The 24,466-nt window shown below is 39.9% G+C and overlaps 1 protein-coding gene across 9 annotated transcripts in view; it reads left to right on the forward strand.

The window, feature by feature from the left end:
- Positions 1-24,466, forward strand: part of SHLD2 (shieldin complex subunit 2) — an 87,773-nt gene that overhangs the window by 13,040 nt on the left and 50,267 nt on the right. For 2 of the 9 annotated variants that reach the window (XM_082718135.1, XM_082718136.1), the window contains exons 2-4: positions 17,363-17,412; positions 18,749-18,804; positions 19,228-19,277. The gene's annotated coding sequence lies outside the window, so the exon portion shown is untranslated. Of the gene's footprint in view, positions 1-16,051; positions 16,200-17,362; positions 17,413-18,517; positions 18,805-19,227; positions 19,278-24,466 lie in introns of all 9 variants that reach the window. The other 7 variants (XM_082718134.1, XM_082718129.1, XM_082718130.1 and 4 more) reach the window with 5 other exon arrangements.

The raw sequence follows: 24,466 nt of genomic DNA on the forward strand, positions 1-24,466 counted from the left end.
CTCAGTAAAGTTTTTGTAGGCTCAGTTTTATTCCTGTGCACCTAATTATTTTAATATTTATTATTATTATTTTCAAAGAAAATATAATAATATAATATATAATATAATAATATAAAAATTATAATATATTATTATAATATAATAATAATAACCATCTTGATGGTTTGTTGGACTTGCTTCTGTTTTGTGTTTCAGTTTTAAGAGGCTTTAGCCTGGGGGTGCCTGGGTGGCTCAGTGGGTTAAAGCCTCTGCCTTCGGCTCAGGTCATGATCCCAGGGTCGTGGGATCGAGCCCTGCATCGGGTTCTTTGCTTGGCGGGGATCTTGCTTCCTCCTCTCTCTCTGCCTGCCTCTCTGCCTCCTTGTGATTTCTGTCTGTCAAATAAACAAATAAATCTTTAAAAAAAAAAAAGAGTCTTTAGCCTGAAGAAGTTACTCTATAATTTCATATAACCATTTTCTAAGACTCTATAATTACATTGTTTTAAAAATAAAAATAGAAACTTATTTATGTATGATCTTTCTTTTTACTTGGATTTCCAAATTGGAATATGGTAGTTGTCTACTTTTAACTTTTTAAATTCTTTAATACATGGATTTGTCAGAAGGTTTTAAAGTTTATTTTGTCTATCACACTTTATTCTGATTCATTAGTTCCTCATTGACCACCTGTCATGGACCAGATACTAGGGTAGTTGGTGAACAAGACAGGCAAGAACAGAGCTTTTATTCTAATGGGCATGTGAAATTTTGAGGACTGTTCTAGTTGGAAATCATAGGTGCTGTGCTACTTTATTTAGGATGTCAGAGAAGGCCTTTTTAAGGAAGAAACATTTAAATGGAAGCTAAAGTTTGCATTGGGGCAACTTCTGTGAAGACCCATGGGAGCACAAATGAAGGAAACAGCATGTGGAGATCTCTAATATAGGAAAGACCAAAGACCTTGGCGTATTTTAGGAATGGAAGGAAACCAGAGTGATTATGGTTGTCCATGCTTAGTGCTAGATGTTGTACCTTTGGAGAGGTAGATCACGTTGACAGGGGGTTTACAGTTTACTTTTTGTGTAGCTGAAGCCCAACTGTTGTATAGCAGTCATAAATTTTGTCAACTACGAAATGTAGTTATCTCTCTATAACTAAAATTTCCTTAGCTCTGGAGCTTCTTATTTCTACAAGGTAGTAGAGGACAATTTTGCCAATTTAGGATAAAGTCAGTAGCTTCTGGTTTAGCTTAATTAATTCCAGGTTTACTCAGATCCTTAGGTAAATAATCAGTCCTTTGGATAAATTCAGTTTTTTCCCACATAGTTCTCTACTTTTTTTTTTTTTTTTTCCTGGGGTGGAGAGTATTGATAGAAGTGATATAATTTTCCCTGGCACTGAGGAGGGGCATCTTGTCTTTGGTCCATTCTCTGTCCTTGGCCATTGCTAACCTGTGCCTTGACAGGCTTAGTCCCAAATGGCACCGTCTGCTCTGTTGCATCTGAGGCTGATGTCCCCGCTACTACCATGACCTCTGGTCAACAGGTCTGTGTGTGCTGGATCCGCCTTGATTCGAGGCTCTTTTGGGCACCCTGGCCCAAAGTAAGCTTCTTGACAGTTTCCATGCCATGCTGGTGTGCTTAGGTCTCTGAGGCAGCTTTTCAGGAATATGGTCTGGGCATGTCATTGGCTCTTAACATTGATATAGTGGTAGGTATAAGGTTTTGCTAAAAACTTGCAGTTCCCTGGACTATAACTTAGAAAAGGGAAAGATGGTTATCTTCTCTTCTGGGTCCTTCCCCACAGACATACTAGAGATTTTTCTTACCCTTTCTCACCCCAAGACTTAGCTTCAGATGGGATAAGAGGTAAGAATTCTAAACTTCTACCTATTTTCTACCTCCTCTTTCTCTCTCTATTCCCACCCCCCCCCCCATTTTTTATGTCCTCTTGATTGTTGTGGGAGAACCACACTTACGCCATCACCTGCCACTTCCTGTGTGCCATAGTTTACAGTATAAACTCTGCCAGCAAAGTTTTCCTGCTTTGTCATATTGAAAGCCAGGGTCTCAGAATTTAAAAAAACCTTAGATATTGCAAGTGAAATGCTTAGCTTTTGAGAATTATGGTTTTCATGGATTAAGGACCTAAATCTAAAAGCTGAAAGCATACAACTGTTTGAAAAAAACATAGGTGTTGATATTCATGATTTTATAGCAGGCAACAGTTTCTTTCTTCTTCTTCTTCTTCTTCTTCTTTTTTTTTTCCCCCAAAGATTTTATTTATTTATTTGACAGAGGCACACAGGAAGAGAGGGAACACAAGCAGGGGAGTGGGAGAGGTAGAAGAAGCAGGCTTCCCGCTGAGCAGGGAGCCCAATGCAGGGCTGCATCCCAGCGTGCTGGGATCGTGACCTGAGCCAAAGGCATGCTTAATGACCGAGCCACCCAGGTATCCCTAGGCAACAGTTTCTTAAATATGATACCCAAAGCACAAACAAACAAAGAAAAAATAGATAATTTGACTTCATCAAAATTCAGTACTTTTGTGCATCAGAGGATACTATCAAGATAGTGAGATATTGAAGTACTGGTATCTTTTCATAGAGAGTGAGTGGGTCCAGAGCTCAGGATAGACTTCTAAGCTAGAGATCTGTATTTTGTCATCATCAGTGTGTAGGCAGTGTGAACACGGTAATCCCCGGATGGATGTGAGAAGAGCAAAGAAAGGAGTCCTGAGGGAGTATGAGTCTCTAAGCGTTGAGAAGAGAAAGGAAGGAGTGATCTGAGAGGTTGAAAGAAGAGTATGACTGTAGAAGCTTCCTCCACCTGACTCTAAGTTCCTTGAGGGCTTACTGTGCCAGGCTCATCATTTTATCCCCAGTTCTTGTCAGAAAGTAGGTGTCCCGTAGATATTGTTAAATGAAAACTGAGAAGTCTTAAGAGACAGTGGTGAGCAGTGTCAAATGTCTCAAAATAGGTCAACTGACGTAAGGGCAGAGCATCGAGGAGATGATGGAGTGTCTTTAGCAGAAAAACGTCAGTGGAGTCTCTGTGGGGGAGACACAGCCAGGTTGCTAAGGACAAAGAGTGAATGGTTGTAAGAGAGTTGGAGACAGTGCAGACATTCTTTTCCAATAGCTTGAAGGATAGTAGGTAGAGCACATGTTGTATCCAGATGAGAGAGACGTAAGTATGGTTATATGTTTCACAGGAGAATTCAGAAAGGGAGATGTGATACAGGAAGAAGGAGGTATGTGAGTTTGGCTGAACATTATCCTTAGGATTAGAGAGAATGGAGTAGTTACAGGGTTTGAGTAGGAGTAGGAATATAATTTCCACTGACATGGGGATAATGGAAGGAGAGATGGGGTCAATGAAGAAGTGTTTGGGGGATAGGTGAGGAATTTGGGGCCTCAGTACACTTGATGAATTTTTCCAGTGAGGTGAGGGGGATAAAGTCATTAGCTGAGATTATAGGGGAAGGAGATGGTAACTGTAGGGGAGAGTTTGGGGAGAAAGGGAGAGTTTTGAGAAACTGAACAAAATTACGTAGAAGAATTGTAATGACACATTTTTCTTGGCTCTGGTGTATGTAGCTGTGTGAGTGATCTCCCCCCCCCACCCCCCCCCCACCCCCACATCTCAGGGCTCAGCAGCCCGAGCGTCTGAGCAGACAAGTTGAACGAGTAGATCTTGGTCTGGATTTAACAAGCCAGTGTGGCAAAAAGGGAGGCAAGAGATTCCAGCAGTGAAGGTGTTTGAAGTGATGGGCCATTGACTCGAGGCAAACTAGGGAACAACCGAAACCAGAAAGTGGCTGCTGGCATGTGAAGTGGTTGAGACTGGATGCTGGAATTTAAGATTAAGTTAAATTGAAGCTTAACTAGGAGGAGCAGTTGCTGGTTATGACTGAATGCTAGAGCTGGCTATGGAATGGGTTTCTGAAGCAGAGAAAGTGAAGGTTACTGGGGTTGAGCAGATAAGGGAGGTGTAAAGCTCGGGTGCAGAGGAGTCAGCTTCATAGAAAGTGAATTGCTCAGAATGCTTCTTGAGCAAGGGCTGGGAAGATTCGGAACTAGATTCCAAAGTCTTTGGTGGATGTGGGAAAGTGACTAAGAGGTCAGTTGATGACAGAAACAAGGAGAGAGAGGTAGGAATAGGACAGACACCTCAAAAGAAGTACTTTGAGGGTGCCTCAAAAGGAGTACTTTGAGGGTGCCTCTAAAGAGGTACATGAGGGTGCAGAACCTCGATGGTGAACAAGGACTGACTTCCGTGCTGTGCATTTGCTGAGGGCAGAAAGAATAGCTGCGGTCAGATTTTAGTTTAGACAAGAAGACTGCTGGAATGGTGCTCAGATTGGTTCAAGGCTTCGGGTATTTGTTTACAGGGGAACAGTATAAAGGGTCATCAGGAAGTAGAGCTACTGGAGGACTGGATGGTGGTCGAGGAGGGGGAGAGTATCTAGCAGAAAATGAGATCAGAGTGCAGTAGCGAAGGGGAATTACCTGGAGGGGTTTAGGTTTTGGATGATCGTGGTAATGACAAAAAAACATGGTGGTCTTAGCTGACCTCCAGATTTTTATTAGTTTTGTAGGAAAATATGTTTATGCTGACAGACTGAGAGACTGGGTTATGCACAGAGCTAGATGACTTCATTCATTTCAGGTCTACTTAGCAATGTTTAGCAATCTGTGGCCTTTGCTCAGCGTGTCATAAAGAATCCTAGCGCGGGGCTGTTTTCTTTGGCGAGGCTTAGTGCTGGTGAGGAGGATGGCAGGGTGGAAGTGATTGGTACTCACCTGATCTTTTGACCTTGACAAACTTGTCTCTAAGGGGTGGATAGGTGGGTAGAGAAAATCCTGAGTCCGAATTGGGGTGTGATAAGTTGTCAGGACTTTGGAAAGCCTGATGCCGTCTTGAAGGGGAATGTTAAAAGTTCTGAGTCCCCAAAGGAGGGAATAGCAATAAGAATGATTCATGTTCTCCTTGATGACTTAAAAATTTAATACTATTGCAGCAATATTTAAATCATGTTTAAGTTAAAAATTATAACCCAAAATGCTACATATTAAATGTCTATCTTTGGAATTAGAAAATGTGACAATTTATAAAGTTGTAAGACCATACCCTCAAAGTTTTACCTCTCCCATAATGCCTTTCTTAAAACCAGAGGCTCTACTATATTGATCTTTGGCATATTTAAAATAGGCTTTCAGACTTCCTTGGGTTAAGGAATACTTAGAGTCATGATGCATGGTATTTTTACAGAGCGCTAAGAATACTGGTATGTGCTCTTGAATACTTACCTTGATAAGTAAGCACTGAGTAATGGATAGGTAGAATTGTTGAATCATTATATTGTACACCTGAAACTAGTAAATACTGTATGTTAATTACACTTCCATTTAAAAAAGCATAAAATAAAATAAATTGAAAAAAAAGATATTGGTGTGTATTATTTCACTATGTAAACTGAGAACAATTCTGCTGGCAGAAAACACGACTTCCTTGGATATATAACTGTCTCTGTCTCTCACAAAATAATAGATAACGTTCTAAAGAAATCACGTCATAATATTTTCAATCTTTTTTTAAAGATATATTTATTTATTTGAGAGAAGGGGGGAGATGGCAGAGTGAGTGAGAGAGAACGCCAGTGGAGGGGAAGGGCAGAGGGAGAGGGAGCAGACTCCCTGCTGAGTAGGGAGCCCAATGCAGGACTTGATCCCAGGACCCTGGGATCATGACCTGAGCCAAAGGCAGACGCTTAGCTAACTGGGCCACCCAGGCGGCCCTTTGTCAGTCTTTTTTTTTTTTTTTCTTTTTAAAGATTTTATTTATTCATCTGACAGAGAGAGATCACAAGCAGGCAGAGTGGCAGACAGAGAGAGGGGAGGAAGCAGGCTCCCCGCAGAGCAGAGAGCCCGATGTGGGGTCGATCCCAGGACCCTGAGATCATGTCCTGAGGTGAAGGCAGAGGCTTTAACCCACTGAGCCACCCAGGTGCCCCCCTTTGTCAGTCTTTTTAACCACTAGGCCAGTTTACCTGACATCATTTCTTTTGTCATCTATTAGAACTCAAAGGCTAAGTGGTAGCAAGTAAGAGTTAATGAAAATTTTGGAGAGAAAATACAGCATTTTATTTTGGGGGGTTTTTAAAGAAATATTTAACAATAAGGCATACTCAGTAAAGAAAACTTGGAAAATACAGGAAAAGAGGAAGAAGGGTCGCCTGTGGCTCAAATCAACCATAGTTGATATTTTCACTTTTTTTAAAATTTAGTTTTTTTCTCATATTTTGATTATTTGGTATTTTGTTGGTTTATTTATTTTAGGCAACTGTGCTTATACTATGAGCCTATATTTATAACCTGCTTTCACATAGCATTATTCATAACCTTTACAACATCATTTGTTATGACTGTATGATAGAACTAATGTGCCACTCTGTATTTAATCCTTCCCCTAAAATTAGACTTTTTGAGTATAGTTGACTCTTGAACAATCCAAGTTTAAGCTACATGGGTCCACTTGCATGCGGATTTTTTTCAATAAATACAGTATAGTACTGTAAATGTGTTTTCTTGTTTCTAGAATTTTCTTTATAACATTTTCTTTTTTCTAGCCTTATTGTAAGAATATAGTATGTAATACATAATACACAAAGTAGATTTTAATCAACTGTGTTATTGTCTCGACAGTAGGCTATCACTTTGGGGAGTTAAAATTATACTCAGATTTTTTGATTGTGTGGGAGTCAATGTCCCTAATGCCCACTTTGTCCAGGGGTCAACGGTATTCTAATTTTCTAGAATGTTAAACCATGTTGCAATATGTGCATTTACATAAAATTTTATCATATATTCTTTATTTATTTCCATAGTATGGATTCCTGGAAATGGATTTGTTTGATCAAAGTCTATAAGCATTTCTGGAGATCCTAATACATATAGCTTAGAAAAATTCTTAATGATAGGGTAACATAATTGGCACTTTCCTCAATGACTATAAATTTCGCAACTGGGCAGAAAAAACACCAAATGCAATAAACACCATTTGAATATTTTCAAATCTATGCAGGGGATATGAGACTTACATCAATGGCCATATCTTGATAATGGAAAACATTTTTTTCCTTATTCAGATGCCTCCAGGCTGGATGATGACTGAATAGGTAACACACAATATTTTGGATATTTGAATGGCTGATCTGATGAAGCAGATGATGGCTTGAAGCCAGTGTGAGCTATGGAGTAGAAAGCAAAGTGGTATTTCATTTCAGTACATGTATAGGTTCCAGGCACTGAATCCATATTCCAGAATCTATAAGGAGGTATTACTGCTTTATTATTAAGGATACAACTCAGAAATAGCCAAATGGAAGAGCCGTGTAGGGCAGGGTATGAGGGAAGGAGTACTTCCATGCCCACTCTGGACATGTTACCCTTTCAGCACCTTGATGTGTTCAGCAACTGGGAAGCACTAACCTTGTTTTGTTTTTTTTAACAGATCTTATTTTAGTGATGGAATTCTCTATTATTTCTCAGAGAATGGTTTTTTGTATTTTGGTTTTCGTTTTAAAGACATTAACCAGTCTTCTTGATGGCCTGTGCAAAAGTGGGTTCTATTATATAATTTGAGAAGAAGCTACGTACCATATCCCTTTCTCACTTAGTGATTAACCATGAACATCAGCTTTCATCAGCTTAATAAGGACTTAGGGAAATGATATTACCACTAACAATTTAACATTTTTTGAGTACTTAGTATTTTTGTGGCTCTGTTCTAACAATCCCACATGTATTAATCTTTACAGGTCTGTCTTCTGCAATTACATCCTTTACAGATGAGAAAGTTGAGGTCCACATTGGTAAAATAACTTGCCCAAAGTTACTAACATGGCTTAGGAGGTGGAAGAGCCAGAACTCCATCCCAGATAGACTGGCTCCAGAGGATTTTCAAGCACTACACTGTACTATTTGTAACTGGAAAGAAGACTGGTTTAGTGCAGTGTTTCTCAAGCTTGTTTAACAATGAAAGCTCATTGTCTTTCAATATTTTTATAGGGATTAGTTTTCCATGGAGTTAACTAGGAAGTGTTGCCTTGAGCCAGCCTGCACTGGTGCAGTCTCTTAAACACCATGATTTTAGAATAGAACTTTTTTTCTTTTAACTTTGGTTCTCTGTTCATAATATTAAATGCTATATTTATTTTTTTGTTATTTTGAAATGTTATTGAAAGATTAGTATTCTGACTTCATTTTATATTGTCTTATAATGACCTTCCTAGGAATTTTTTTTTTTTAAAGATTTTATTTATTTATTTGACAGACAGAGATCACAAGTAGGCAGAGAGGCAGGCAGAGAGAGAGAGAGAGAGGGAAGCAGGCTCCCTGTGGAGCAGAGAGCCCGATGCGGGGCTCGATCCCAGGACCCTGAGATCATGACCTGAGCCGAAGGCAGTGGCTTAACCCACTGAGCCACCCAGGCACCCCGCATAGGAATTTTTAAAAGGTCAGCATCACTTTATACTACTTTTGAGGTATTAAAACAGTTTATAATCCAAGTCACTATTTTACTCTGCTTTCTGTGCTCTTATATTATTATGACTTTTTAAAAAATATTTATATACTTATTTGTCAGAGAGAGAGCACAAGCAGGCAGAGTGGCAGGCTGGGGCAGAGTGAAGCAGGCTCCCCACTGAGAAAGGAGCCTGATGCAGGACTTGATCCCAGGACCTTAGGATCATGACCTGAGTCGAAGGCAGCCGCTTAACCAACTGAGCCACCCGGCGTCCCTATTATGATTTTTTAAAATAAAAATTAAATTTCTTTACAAGATAAACTGACAACTTTTTAGTGCTATGGGACATGAGAGTAACTGACCACTTTGAGTTTTAACCTTGCTCTGCCTCTTTATAGACTATGTGACCTGAGAAAAGTCACTTCATTTCTCAAAACTTCTGTTCTTTCCTCTAAAAGACAAGGTTAATATCTTGCAGGGTGGCTGTGGGAATTGAATGAGAAAATGCGTGTAATGTCTGACATGTAGAAAGCTCATGACAAATGTGAATTGGTCTCAATTCTATACCGTGAGTGAATGCAAAAATAGTTGGAAAAGAAAGGTCAGTTTCAGTTTGAACTGCCTCGGTGTTATGCTGACATCAACTACATTTCTGATAAAGTGATGTTTTCCTGATACAGGCTGTATGGGAGTTAAAACCAGTTTCCTTCCGGCTTTCCAACTGACATAATAAGCAAAACCTGACTGGGCAAACATAGACCTTTTTATTAGATCACTTATTATTAATGTTAAACTAGCCCTGGTGCTGACTTACCCTGTTCTTTTTTGAAATTTCACTGTTGTCATTTAAAATCTGTCAGATCTTCAGAAGCTTCATAGAATGCTAGAGGGTTTGGTCCATCTTCCAAAACATGTGAAGTTTATTTTTCAAAGTGGTCCTCTACATCCAGCAGTATGTTTAAAATCATGCATGTATGACAGAAATAGCTCCTATTTTTATATTTGCTGCTGGAAGTTTGTTCCGTTTTCCTAACTGTCAACTTTGGAGTTTAGGGGGCAGTATTTAACACATCTAACCAAAGCATGAGTAATTACTGAAAACAGAACTATTAAAGGAAAGATCTGTGGAGATTTGGCAATTTTCCAGTGACTTACTCCTTAAGCAAAAAGAAAATGGGTTTATTTTGAGCTGTATATGGTGGGATCTCTAGTATTCTATCTTAATGCCTCCTTGACCTTGATATCTAGTAAGCACTCAGTAAATACTTCTTGATAGACTGAATTTGATTTCTAATCCTAATTTAGTACTTTGCAACTTCCATAAACTTGGAACTTCTTGAATCTTCTAAGCTTCAGTTTCCTTTTATGTAAAAAATAGGGTACCAGTATTTGTGTCTCAGGATTGTTGTAACAATGAAGTGTTCATGCATTTAAAGTAGTCAACACAGGGACTCCTGGGTGGCTCAGTTGGTTAAGTGTCTGCCTTCGGCTCAGGTCATCATCCCTGGGTCCTGGGATCAGGTCCCACGTTAGGCTCCTTGCTCAGCGGGGAATCTGCTTTTCCCTCTGCCAGCTGCTGCCCCTGTTTGTGCTCTCTCTCTCTGACAAGCAAATAAAATCTTAAAAAACAAAACAAAACAAAACAAAACAGGCACAGCACGAGGCACCATAGCAGACACACAGTGCATTGCACATTTTCCCAGATGCCTGACTTTGTTCTTCAATAATATTCTCTTCAAGTATTTTTTAAGCATTTTCTCATTCCCTAAATACTTAGAAGCTGTGTTCAAGAGCAAATATGAGTGTTTTGCCAGTTAAAGCCAGTTAAACTGAAAATACATTCCTCTGTAGCCAGCACTTGGAATGTTTGAGCAAAAACGAGTGTATCCCTGACAGCCCTTGGTTTGAATTCTGGCTTTACAACTATGCTATGACCTTAGGTAGGTTACTTCACCTTCTGTAAAGTATTGTGAGGTTGAAATGAGGAATAATATGTATAAAACACCTGGTTCCAGTGCTTGGTTTGCCCAGGTGCAGAAGAGATTTATTATCTTAAATTGAGAGTTTTATTTAATCTGATAATTTAGGGGTGCCTGGGTGCTCAGTTGTTACGTGCCTGCACTTGACTCAGGTCATGATTCCAGGGTCCTGGGATTGAGCCCCACATCTGGCTCCCTGCTCGGTGGGAAGCCTGCTTCTCCTGCTCCCACTCCTCCTGCATGTGTTCCTTCTCTCTGTGTGTCTCTGTCAAATAAATAACTAAAAAATTTTTAAAAAAATCTGATAATTTATATAATTAATTCTGTATATTGAGTGCCTACTCTACTCAAACCCTATTAAACCCCAAAGATACAGATGTAGTGAAAAGAAGGGCCATGTGTACCCCAATGTTTATAGCAGCAATGGCCACGGTCGCCAAACTGTGGAAAGAACCAAGATGCCCTTCAGCGGATGAATGAATAAGGAAGATGTGGTCCATATACACTATGGAGTATTATGCCTCCATCAGAAAGGATGAATACCCAACTTTTGTAGCAACATGGACGGGACTGGAAGAGATTATGCTGAGTGAAATAAGTCAAGCAGAGAGAGTCAAGTATCATATGGTTTCACTTATTGGTGGAGCATAACAAATAGCATGGAGGACATGGGGAGATGGAGAGGAGAAGGGAGTTGAAGGAAATTGGAAGGGGAGGTGAACTATGGACTCTGAAAAACAATCTGAGGGTTTTGAAGGGGCGGGGGGTGGGAGGTTGGGGGAACCAGGTGGTGGGTATTATGGAGGGCACGTATTGCATGGAGCACTGGGTGTGGTGCAAAAACAATGAATTCTATTACGCTGAAAAGAAATTAAAAAAAAAAAGGCAGCCAGGAAGATTGTGAATAATTATGTAGGTGACTGAAGTTGGCCTCACCTAGAATCAGTTTCTGTAGAAGAGGCATTTTATTTTTTAGTTTGTATTTATTTAGAGAGAGAAAGTGTGCGAACGTTTGAGCAGGGGGAGGGACAGAGGGAGATGGAGAGAGGGAAGCTCAAGCAGGCTCCATGCTGAGTACAGAGCCTGATGGGGGGCCTTGATCATACGACCCTGAGACCATGACCTGAGCAGAAACCAAGAGTCAGGGCTGCAATTGCATTTTTTGAATGTTGCATTTCTCTATTAAATACTAAAATTAAAAATAATGTCAAGAGATAGGTTTATGAATGCTAAAGCAAACAAGGTAAATTTTGCTGTTTAAAAGTTTTTTTTATCTTCTGCTGATCTTGTTCATTACAAAAACCACTTTCCTCTCCTATACTAAAATTTAATGCAGGATATTGGTAAGACAAATTTAATAAAATATTTGACCCATTTAAAAATTCCCTTGAATTGTGTAGATATCATATAAAATTGATTCCTACCCTGGCGCACTAAGAATTGCAAAACTGGTGCTAAGCATTTTATGAGAATTCCTAACAAATAGGAAATCTAAGGATGACATTGACATTACAGAAAAAGGTTTAACTTTGAGGGGTACCTGGCGGTTTTGTAGGTGAACGTGTGACCCTTGATCTTGGGGTTGTGGGTTTGAACCCTGTGCTGGGTATAGAGATCACTTAAAAATTGAAAAAAAATCTTCTAAAAAGGTTTATAATTAAAATATTAATAATGCCCTTATGAAATTAACTATAAGGTTTTTAAAGGGGTGCCAAAATAATCCACATTTCTCTGATAGGATGTTAACATATTTGTATTGTGATGTGAAGTTTCTTTTGTTGATTGAGCTATAATTCACATAATGAAAAAATTCCAGTGGTGTTAAAGATGTTCACAATCTTGTGCAACCATTACTTGGTTTCAGACCTTGTTCATCACCCTCAAAGGAAACTCTGTACATGTTAAACAGTCGCTCGCTCTTTCTTCTTTCTCCCAGCCCCTGGCAGCCGCTACTCTGCGTGCATGTCTGTTGATTTGCCTATTCTGAGTACTTCATATAAATGGGATCATACTGTATATTGCCTTGTGTGTTTGTTTTCTTTCCCTTTGCATGTTTTCAGGGCTTATCTGTGTTGTGGCACATATCAGTACTCATTACTTTTTAATTTGTAAAACATTACTTATTTGTTTGTTTATTTATTTATCTTTTAAAAAGATTTTTCTTAATTTATTTGACAGATAGAGATAACAAGTAGGCAGAGAGGCAGAGAGGGAGAGAAAGGGAAGCGGGCTCCCTGCTCAGGGCTCGATCCCAGGACCCTGAGATCATGACCTGAGCCGAAGGCAGAGGCTTTAACCCACTGAGCCACTCAGGTGCCCCTATTTATTTATTTATTTATTTAAGAATGAGAGAAAGAGAGAGAGTGAGAGAGAGCGAGCGCATGGGGAGGAGCAGAGAGGAACAAGCAGACTCTTTCCTGAACTCATTCTCCTGACCCTGAGATCCTGATCTGAGCTGAAACCAAGAGTCAGATACTGGGCCCCCCAGGCACCCTACTTTATTCCTTTTTATAATACTGATAATACTCTATTGTATGGATATACACATTTTATTTATGCACCAGTTGATGGATTTTTGAGTTGTTTCCCCTTTTTTGGCTATTGTGCCTGATGCTACTATGGCCATTTCTGAACGTTTTTGTGTGGACATGTTTTCAGTTCTTCCAGGTATATACCTAGGGTAGAATTAATGGGTCACATGGGAAATCTATGTTTAACTTTTTGAGGAAACACCAGACTTTTTCCAAAGCAGCAACATCATGTTTTGTAGTTTTTAATGCTGAGATACTTGGAAAAAATGAGAGAAAAGTTTATTAAAATGTTAACCTGGGGGGCAACAGTGTGGCTCAGTGGGTTAAGGCCTCTGCCTTCCGCTCAGGTCATGATCCTGGGGTCCTGGGATCGAGCCCCACATCAGGCTCTCTGCTCCACAGGGACCGTCCTTCCCCCCCACCCCCTGCCCCCCGCCTGCCTCTCTGATTACTTGTGATCTCTGTCAAATAAATAAATAAAATCTTAAAACAACAACAACCCCCCCCCCCCGCAAAATGTTACCCTGAGACTATTAGTACTCATGACAGCCCTCTGACAAGCTAGTTGGAAGTCTCAATTTGCCTATTTACTTTTCTGATGAAAATATTAAGATATAAACCCACACCATAGAAATAGTGTAATATTTTTTATGCCTTCTTGTTCCTCTACCCTCCACTTCTAAAAGTTTGAAATATGATTGGAGTTGATGATGTTTACTTTCATGTAAGTATCGGTCTCTAAAAGTGATATATTAAGGTTCCTGTGCTGCTTTTCCTTAGTGGGTTTCATGTTTTGTTACATAGGTTACTAACATAGAGACATCAAACTTTGCTCTTTTTTTTTTTTAAGATTTTATTTATTTATTTGACAGAGAGAGATCACAAGTAGGCAGAGAGGCAGGCAGAGAGAGGGAGGAAACAGGCTCCCCACTGAGCAGAGAGCCTGATGTGGGGCTCTCTCCCAGGACCCTGAAATCATGACCTGAGCTGAAGGCAAAGGTTTAACCCACTGGGCCACCCATGCGACCCGAACATTATTCTTTTAACAGAAAATATTCTTGAAACAAAATTCAACATAGATTTAATTACTTATGATTAAATTTTCTTGGATATACTACTATTTTTCAAAAATGCCACAAAAAGACTTCACCCAGAAATCTTTATGTCAAGGATATTGTGTTAATGTAGTAGGTAGTTCAGAAATGCTTTTGCCTTCTCGGATGATGACATTATTACCTGTGTCCAGACTTCCATTTTTGTCAGTAGTCCTTATCAACTATTCAACCTCCTACATTTGTTCTAGCAAATATTTATATAGCCTTCCTAAATTTACATAAAATGAAATCATTATAAAGAAATAAAGTAAGTTGGTTTTATTGAGGGTATAGAATTTTAGAGCAGAAAGGGTGCTCAAAAGAAATAACATTTATGGAATAATTTCTGATGTTAAATTGGAACATAAGTGCTTTTGATGCCATATCACATTTAAAGTGACAATCTATATGAATTTTGTGTTTGGTAGAAGAAATGAGATGATCAGTCATTTCAAAAAGCTTGAAGTATTGAAGTGAGTTCTCTCTCTCTAGGATAAATTTAGTCTTTATTCCTGTGTGGGTACATTATAGAGATGATTTGTTTTCTTAGAGTAATGAAAAGTTAACAGAGTTCATTTTTTTAGGTAAATTTCTCTCAGGTTTTACACTATGAAAATCAGTATCATTGTGGACACTGAATACATTGTTTACTAAGTTCTGTAATTTTAGCCCATACTTTTCAGTTATTTTTGCAATTATTTTGGTGCCTAAAACAATTTGTTATCATGTTAGGTAACTTTATATCTGTTCTGTTTCTGAAATATCTAAGAACAGGTAGCTGCATCTGAGCTGGAGAAATACTAAGTTTTAATCAGATCTTTTTATCTGCATAGTGACTCTTTTAAAAAGTTTTTTTTTGGGAGGGTGGGACATGGTATTAAGTTTGCAGTTGATAAGCTTCTATACTAACTAGAAGTAGAGCAGAAACTATACAAATCAGAAATCTGTCTCAAAAAACTAAAAATAGAACAACATATGATCCAGCAATTCCACTTTCGGGTATATATCTGATGGGAATGAAATCATTATGTTAAAGAGTCATCCACATCCCCATATTCACTGCAGCGTCATCTACAATGAAGACACAGAAACAACCTGAGTGTCCGTCAATTGATGAATCGATAAATAAAATGTGATACACACACACATACACTGGAATAGTCAGTAATAAAAAAGAAGGAGATATTATCTACAAAAAGTAAAAAATGGATGGGACCTGAAGACATTATGCTAAGTGAAAGACAAATACTGTATGATCTCACTTATACATGGAATCTAAAAACAAAACAAAACAAAACAAAACAAAAAAACAACCCCGAAGTCCCAGAAATAGAGAACCAATCCGTGGTTGACAGAGGAGGGATGTGGGGGATAGGGGAAAGGTGTGAAGGTGGTTAAAAGGTACACATTTCCAGTTATAACGTATTAATTCCAGGGATGTAACGTACAGCATGGTGACTGTATTTCAGAGGCACCTGGGTGGCTCAGGATTTTGGGCATCAGACTCTTGGTTTCAGCTCAGGTGCTGGTCTCAGGATTGTGAGATTGAGCCCTGCGCTCTGCATGCATGGCATCTGCTTAAGTTTCTCCCTCTGCCTCTGCCTTCTGTCTTCCCCCAGTATGCGCGCACTCTCAAATTAATTAATTAAAAAATACTGTATTGTGTATTTGGAAGTTGCTGTGAAAGTTGATCTTAAATGTTCTCATCACAAGAAAATTTGTAAGTGTATGGTGATGGATGTTAATTAGACTTACTGTGATTGTTTTGCAATATATGCATAAATCATTATGTAATACACTTTAGTACAGTGTTCTATGTCACTAAAACCAGAAGGAAAAATTCTTTTCAGATACAATATTGATGACCACTATTTACATTTAGTAACTTTTTTTTTAATTAAAAAATTTTTTTTAAGATTGTATTTATTTCTTTGACAGAGAGAGATCTCAAGTAGGCGGAGAGGAAGGCAGAGAGAGAGGAGGAAGCAGGCTCCCCAGCAGAGAGCCTGATGTGGAGCTCAATCCCAGGGCCCCGGGATCATGACCTGAGCCGAAGGCAGAGGCCCTAACCCACTGAGCCACCCAGGTGCCCCTTGTTTTTTTTTTTTTTTAAGATTTTATTTATTTACTTATTTGACAGAGAGAAAGAGAGAGAGAGAGAGAGAGAGAGAGATCACTAGTAGGCAGAGAGGCAGGCAGAGAGAGAGGAAGAGAAGCAGGCTCCCCATTGAGCAGAGAGCCTGATGCGGGGCTCGATCCCAGGACCCTGAGATCATGACCTGAGCTGAAGGCAGACACTTAACCCACTGAGCCACCCAGGTGCCCCAAAGTTACTGGTTTTTAAAGGGAAAGAAGTCATGGAAATTTTGGAGGTCAAGTTGTATATAATGAAGACCCAGTTTAGTGATATATACATACTTAGCAATAGTGTAAGTGATCTCCAACCAAAACCTGATTTCTAAGGAGGAATAGCTTTCAAGTCCGATGGAGTATCTGCTGATACCATATGATTCTTGGTGTTCAAACTGGTCTTGTTGCCAAGAAAAAGGAAGCTGTTCCTTCAGTTGAAAATTGTAATGCATTTCTCCATAGAAAGAATATGGTCCAAATAGTACTTTTAATTCTAGTTATCCATTCATTAAGTAAATATTTTAAGCTCCTGAGAGAAAGCATGTACTGTGTTACATACCATTAATGTGTATAAGGATACAAAGTTGAATGAAACCAGGTGTGACATAGTGTCTAATCTCACGTAAGAACTATTTTTGCTTGCTGTGGGAGAACAAAAGACGTGGTTGAAAGTCATTTAACTTGGCTACATTTCTTCCTGTCTTTTTCTGTGGTTTTCAGGTACGTATGGAGTAAATTGGTTTTTGGGGATTGCCTGGGGCCTCACTTTATTTCATAAGTTTATTTCTTTGGAAAAATGTTTCCCAAGCTTTATAACAAAGTATCACTGAACTTGGAGAAGACAGCCTGTGCATAAGTTGGAGACTTTGCCTATTTTGAAATGGAAAAATTCTTGTCTCAGCATTACTAAGTTAATGTACAGTTGGTACAAAGTTTTCAATTCTATTGCTTATTTGCTTGGTGAGTGAATGATTGATCACAATGAACTAGAATGTGTAAGATAAAACATGGTGACCTGAGTAGTTTTTCTGGTACAGCCAATTCTTTGGTGTGATAAGTATTTTTATTAATAAGTTTTCTGTTTCTCTTGGATAGTCAATGTCTCTCCCTCTTTTTCAGGAGATTTATGTGAAGGGATTGGAGGAAGCCTTGCTGTTTGAGTAGATAAGGTAAGCAGTCAAGTAAACATTCAGTATTATGACAATTGAATTGGTTGATTTGGTATAAAAAAGGAATTTTAGTTATTTAAAAAAGAGTGAATTATTAACTGTGTTAATAATATTTATATCTACCAATCACTGTAAGCACTTCATGTTCATTATCTGATTGAAGCCTACTAATAGTCCTGTGAGAGATACTATTACACCCGCTTTATAAAGTTAGGGAGCTGAAGCCCAGAAACCTATGATTTCTGCTCTTGACGCTATGTATTTGTGAAGAGTTGTGACAGCGTGGAAGTAATGTTACTTCCTTCTTGCTTCCCCCCTCCCCCAAACTTATCTGTTATTGTTATTTTTTCCTTTAGGGACAATTTTGTGGGAGTTCTTTGCTTCCAGAGGTCAGATTTAGTTGTTGACGTGGGTTCTGAACTCTTTCCCCATCTTCCAGGTTCTTTTACGTACACTTTTTTCAAGGTTATACAGTTCAGCAAGTTAAGTAGTTTGTCAGGGATTTACAAATAGGGATTCTTAGTCCCCAGTCTCATTCTTCCTCCTCAGAGGTGACTGTTCTTGACTCTCCTTGCTTTTCAGGATTTATCTGTGGTTTCTCAAGTAGTATATCGAATTGATGTTACCTGAGTTTTCAGTTCAGGACACAAGTTGTTTTTATGATTTTCTGTGTCCTTATCACTAACTGAACTCAGGAGTCTCTATCAGTTGCCCAATGTTCCTGCTTTCTGTCACATCGTTTTTTCTGTTAATGTCATCATCTTGAAGAAGTCCTTCCCAGGGCAAAGTGCTGCCATACAGAGTAACTTCTGTTTTCCCATAGTGCCTAGTTCTCATTCTAGAGGCTCTCTTTTCCTTTGGGTTGGATCTTCTATTTCCTCTCTCCTTTTCTTTCTTGGTTCACTCCCTCATTCTGCTTCTCTAGAGCCTCTCCTGTATAGATACTAAATTATATTGATTGGGCCTCTGATTTCCCTATTTTTTTTTCTTATTATCATCTGTTTTAGTCTCTGTTCTTTCTGATAAATTTCCCTAAGTTTAATGTCCAAAGCCTATCTCTTTTTAAAAAAAATTATTTATTTATTTATTTATTTATTTATTTGAGAGAGCGAGAAAGCGCACAAGCTGGGGGAGCTGCAGAGGGAGAGGGAGAAGAAGACTTTCTGCAGAGAAGGGAACCCAATGCTGGCTCATCCCAGGACCCTGGGACCATGACCTGAGCTGAAGGCAGATGTTTAACCAACTGAGCTACCCAGCCACCCCAGGATTAGGCTATTTCTTGAAGAACTTTCAACCAACCTGCCCTGTTTGATGTTCTCTTAACCCCTGTTTCCAGAGGTACCATCTGTTACCAATTCCTGTGCCTTTTGAGAATTCGGTGGACTAAGTCAGGTAGGTTTTTGGCTTTCCACCTTCCTAGTTTAAGATTCAGCTTTCCTGGATCTGTTACTATTTACCACTGTTCCATCTGCTTTCCAGCCTTCAGACATTTGTTTGTGCCTTAAAAATACTTTATTAGCATATTAGGAAAGAGTGAAATTAAATATGTATGTTTAATCTTTCCATCTTCCCAGAAACTACTGCTAGATTTTTTTCATTTGCTTAAGCATTTATTTATCTATTCTTTTTTTTTTTATTGTGGCAAAATACGTATAAAGTTTTTAAACCATTTTAATGTGTGCAGGTCAGTAGCAATAAGGTACCTCCATGATGCTGTGTACCCATCACGGCTGGTTCCAGAACTTTTTCATCAACCCTAAAAGGAGCCCTATACCTATTAAACAGTTATTCCCTACTCCTCCCTCCCTTTCCCAGCCCTGGCAACCAGGAACCTGCTTTCTGTCTCTGTGGATTTGCCAGATCTGGTGAGACTCTTTTATTCTTTTATTTTTAAAGATTTTATTTATTTATTTGACAGAGAGAGAGAGATCACAAGTAGGCAGAGAAGCAGACAGAGAGGGCTGGGGGAAGCAGGCTCCCCGCTGAGCAGAGAGCCCGATGCCCCTGGTGAGACTCTTTTAGACAGGGTAATCAAGGCAAGGCTTCTTTGGAGAGAGAAGATAATTGAAAGGAAACCTTAATGCCCCGGAGATGTGAGTGTGTGGGTGAGAGGGTGGTAAACCATCAGAAGCATTGGGGAATGAATCCTGCCACTTCTTTGGATGTACAAAGTTACAGGGTTTTGTTATGGTCACCTTGAAAACCAACAGAAGCCAAGTAAGGATCATAGTTTTAAAAACCCACCAGTCAGAGAAGATACAAGGAAACCCAAGTGAACCAAACTCCAGAAATTAATGAAAGCTTCACAGTGGAGAGGAGACCCATGGCTGTTCAGAACAGCCCATGGAAGAGGAACCTGCCCCAGATAGGGGAAAGGAGAAACCTGCCACACTTTGGGCTGGTCTGTTGTGGTCCCATGCAGGCGGGCTGGTGCGACAGTCTAGAACCCCGAGGAGCCACAGTTGCTCCTCCACCAAAGAGCAAGTCCACCTGCAGTCCTCGCCCACAGGTCTTCACGGAATACTCAGGGATGATGAGCCACACACGTGGGCCAAGGAAGTTGAGCTGACCAAGATCTTACCTGAGGCACACTGAACTCTCGCCAAGTGCCCAGCAACCACCCTCAGCAAGCAGAGGACTAAGCAGGGGTGAAGGGGTAGACCTGGAGAGCTGAGAGACACTCATCAGGAGTGCCCTAGGTTTTCAGTTATGGAAGCCTGAAGGCAGGGAGAGAGCTGGAGATGACCTTCCCCCTCCCCATCCCCACAGTCTGCAACTCTGTGCTTTCAGTGCCAGAGCATTGAACACAGGGCAGGACGGGTAAGAGAAACCCTCTAATTCATTCCAGGCCTTCCCACAATGTAGGAAGCTGCCCTCTCACAGGAAGGCTGGGGAGGAACAGGCTGAGAAGAAGTCACCTGGGCTGCAGAAAGCAAGGCAGGGGACTGGAAAGCAAAGAGAAATCCCTAGCAAATGAAAAACCTGGCAGTCATGCTTAAAGCAGAGAGAGCTCCCAGTTGTTTTTCTTTTTAAAAATCAATTTATTTTTTAGAATGATTTTAGTTTTTAAATTAATTATTTATTTATTTGAGAGAGAGAGAATGTGAGTGAGCTCGAAGGGGTGGGGAGCCGAGAACAGACGCTTAAAGGACTGAGTCACCCAGGCACTCCCATTTTCTTAAACAGTATGGACTCATGGATATTTATTTTAGACTTGAGGTTATGGTCAATTACTACTTTATTTATTTGGTTGAAATTGTTCTACCTTTGACCACTGGGAGCTCTTTTGGTTGTCTCTTTGACATTACCCCATCAACGTGTGTGTGTGTGTGTGTGTGTGTTTCTTACTTCTGGCACTATGTGATACTCCAGGTTTATGTGTATATTTCCTGCCACAGATCTTCAGTCAGCTATTTCTCCTGGGAGCCCTTGTTGCTTTTATACAAGAATGGGGAGGGGCACCTGGGTGGCTCAGTGGGTTGAGCCGAAGGCTTCGGCTCGGGTCATGATCTCGGGGTCCTGGGATTGAGTCCCGCATCAGGCTCTCTGCTCAGCGGGGAGCCTGCTTCCTCCTCTCTCTCTCTGCCTGCCTCTCTGCCTACTTGTGATCTCTCTCTGTCAAATAAATAAATAAAATCTTAAAAAAAAAAAAAGAATGGGGAAACCAAGATCTAGGTGTTAGATGTGCTTGTTGCTACTGGGGTGTTGTGCTTGTAGGCCCTCTCAGCTGACAGAGCCAGGAAATATATGTGGAGGTACTAATCTGTATATTTATACATCTCTATAAATATTTCTATATATACCCATCTCCATCTATATTAGGCTAAATGTGAGTTCATACTGACATGTCCAACTCAAATCCATTGACACTTAGATCATTCTAAATTCCTCCCTTTGTTTATCTGTTACTCTTATTCTGGTGAGAAACCTGGCTCGCACCATCTGCCATCTGTTTACTTAACTGTCACAGTGTACACATAAAGCACTCCCACGGTTTGGACAGCCCATGGCTTAGCTGTGAAGCACAGGCAGGTCTCTGGAATCCTACCTGGGCTTGGATTCCAGACCCTGCTCTAGCAAAAGTCCCGAGTCCCACCCTTTAAATATTTGAAGCCAGTGAGAGACTACATCAAGCTAAAGCTGCATCAAAGCCCAGCCCCAGATTAATGGCAGATGAGACTGACTCAGACCCCATTCCAGTGGTCTGACAGAGGGTCATGTCTCTTTGTAGAAGGGAAATGTTACTTACTTCAGTCATGAATGTAATTTTGTATAGAATATCTGGGTTATAATAAAAAATTAGAAGATATAAGAAAAATCAGGAAAATGTGACCAAATATCAGGAGAGGAAATAGCCAGGAGAGAGAGAGAGACCCAGAGGTAATCCAGGTGGTGGAATTATCAGACAGACACATAAAGATAACTAAGGAGAAAAGAATGCTAATGCTAGAGGATCTAATGGTAAAAGTGGGCAACATGTACGAGCAGATGGGGATTTTTAACAGAGTCAAGGGAACTCTACCAAGGAACGAAATGGAAATTCTAGAAATGAAAACTGTAATGTTAGAAGTGAAGACTGAGTTTACAAATGGGCTTAACAGCTTCTTCCCATGTCAGAAGATAGGATCAGTGAATATGGAGCCCTGTCAATGGCACATTCCAATGTAACTAAGGAGAGAGCAATGTAACTAAGGGGAGAGGGAGAAAAGAACTCCTCCACCTGTGGGATAATGTCGGTCTGAAGTGTTTTTACTTGGGGTTTTTGAAAGAGGAGAGAAGTGGCAGAAGACATTCTTGAGGACACCGTGGTTAAGAATTTCTAAAACTGATGAAAGACCTCAGTTCACAGAATCGAGAACTCAGCAAACCCCAAGTAGGTTAAATACAAAACAAAAAGAAACCAATGTATCCACAACAAAAAAATCCCAGACCTACACACATCATAATCAAACTGCTAAACACTGAAGAGTAGATCTCACAAGCTAGTGAGTAAAAGACACAGTAACTACATGGGAATAACAGTATGAATTATGGCTAAACACTCACCAGAAAAAAACTAGAGGCTTCAAGACAATGGAGTGACATCCACAAAAGTGCTGAAGGAAACAGAACCAAACCAAACACCCTGTTGGCCTGGAATTCTGTCTCAAGAAGGAAGTCTGCAAAAACCAAGGTAAACAAAGGTATTTTCACACAGATTAAAAGGTGAAAGAATTTGTTTCTAGCAGATATGAACTGCCACAAAATGCTAAAAAATGTTCCACAAGGTAAAGATAAAAGAGGCCAGACCGAAACTTGGGTCTGCAGAAAAGAATGAAGAAAACCAGGAATGTTAAATAACCCAGACCCGTATGTTGGAAAACCTTCTGGGACCTTCCCATATAATAGATACCCGCAGACTATTGGGTATTTAAAGCAGAAATGTTAAAACATGGGGTTTACAGATTTTATAGAAATAGAATATAATACCACAAGAATACCAGAAGAGGGAAATGGAATTATGCTGTCCTAAATTTCATACGCTGAATTAGTGCACTTTTATTTGTGTGCGTGGTCATAACTTCAAACTCGTATTTTAGTCACTAGACCAACCACTAAAAATTAACACAAAGAAGAAAACTATAAAAGTGGTACATATTCCCATGTAAGATTAACCACCTTGAACATTGCCCTCCTACTGTACACTGAAAAACAGGATTAAAATATATGAAACAGCCACTTTCAGACATTGGAAAACAGTCAGTGCAGGGTAGTGACCCTTGAAAGAAATGACATTGTAGGTGCCCAGCACATGGCCTGTAGGCACTTGCTAGACTGTAGCAGAGTAGAAAAACCCAGATAGAGCCCAGGAAGAGTTCAGAGAAGCTAAAGCACCTAGAATTTGTGGGATAAACCGGAGCAGAGGGTACTATACAGAAACCCATAGAACTAGGAGACCTCTGGAGATCTATAGAAGGGTCCTCTAGAATCTTTTGATGAATTCTCATCTGTATATGTGAAGTTTGAAACCCTACAATGCTGGGGAAAGCCACACTGGAAATCAACATGCTGAACAATTCCAGGAGCTCACATAGACCTCAGAGTAGTGTGTGTTTCTACTAGGCATCGAGGAGAGACTGTTTCTTTCTTTTTCTTTTAAAGATTTTCTTTATTTATTTGACAGAAATCATAAGTAGGCAGAGCATCAGGCAGAGACAGAGGTGGAAGCAGGCTCCCTGCTGAGCAGAGAGTCCAATGTGGGGCTCGATCCCAGGACCCTGAGATCGTGACCTGAGCTGAAGGCAGAGATTTAACCCACTGAGCCATCCAGGTGCCCCGGAGAGACTGTTTCATACATGGACATTGGCTAGACATCTTGGAGTGGGGTTAAATTAGCCATAGACCAAAGCCACCTCTAAGCCCACCCTAACAAAGCTCAGAAGCATGTTTGGAAAGTCTCAAATGAATTGTAAGTAACTGAACCGTGAGCCAAAACTGAATCAATCGCTCTCTAAATGAATACAGTAAAAACCAACATCCAGTAATGAAAATGTCTAGCATCAAATACTTAAGTGGGAGGAAAATATTTCTACCTCTTTTATGTGTCAAAGGACTTGTATCTAGGGGTTGTAAAGAACTGCAAAAACCCAATAGGAAAATGAACAAAAGAGGAATTGTGCAGTAACAAAATGAGGAAAAGCCATGACTTTCCAAAGGAAGACATACCAATGGTCAGTAAACACTTGGGAAGGCACTGAGCCTCATTTAGTCAGCAGGGGAGTAATGCCAATGTAAACTTACAAGAAGGTACCATTTCACACCCTGTAGAAAGACTAACAAGAGAAAGACTAACTGTCCTTAGCCTTGGGGATGGTGTGATACAACCGGAACCATAGATTGCTGGTGATTGTGCAAAATGGCACAACTCTTGGGGAGCCATTTGATAATTTCTAATGAAATTGAACACATATCTGTCTTCTGATTTGTCAGTTCTACTCTTTGGTATTTGATGAAAAGAAAGGAAAACACATGTCCACAGCCTTAGTCATAATAGCTAAAAATTGGAAACCACTGA

This window comes from Mustela nivalis (assembly GCF_964662115.1).
Source record: "Mustela nivalis genome assembly, chromosome: 2".
Lineage (NCBI taxonomy): Eukaryota > Metazoa > Chordata > Mammalia > Carnivora > Mustelidae > Mustela > Mustela nivalis.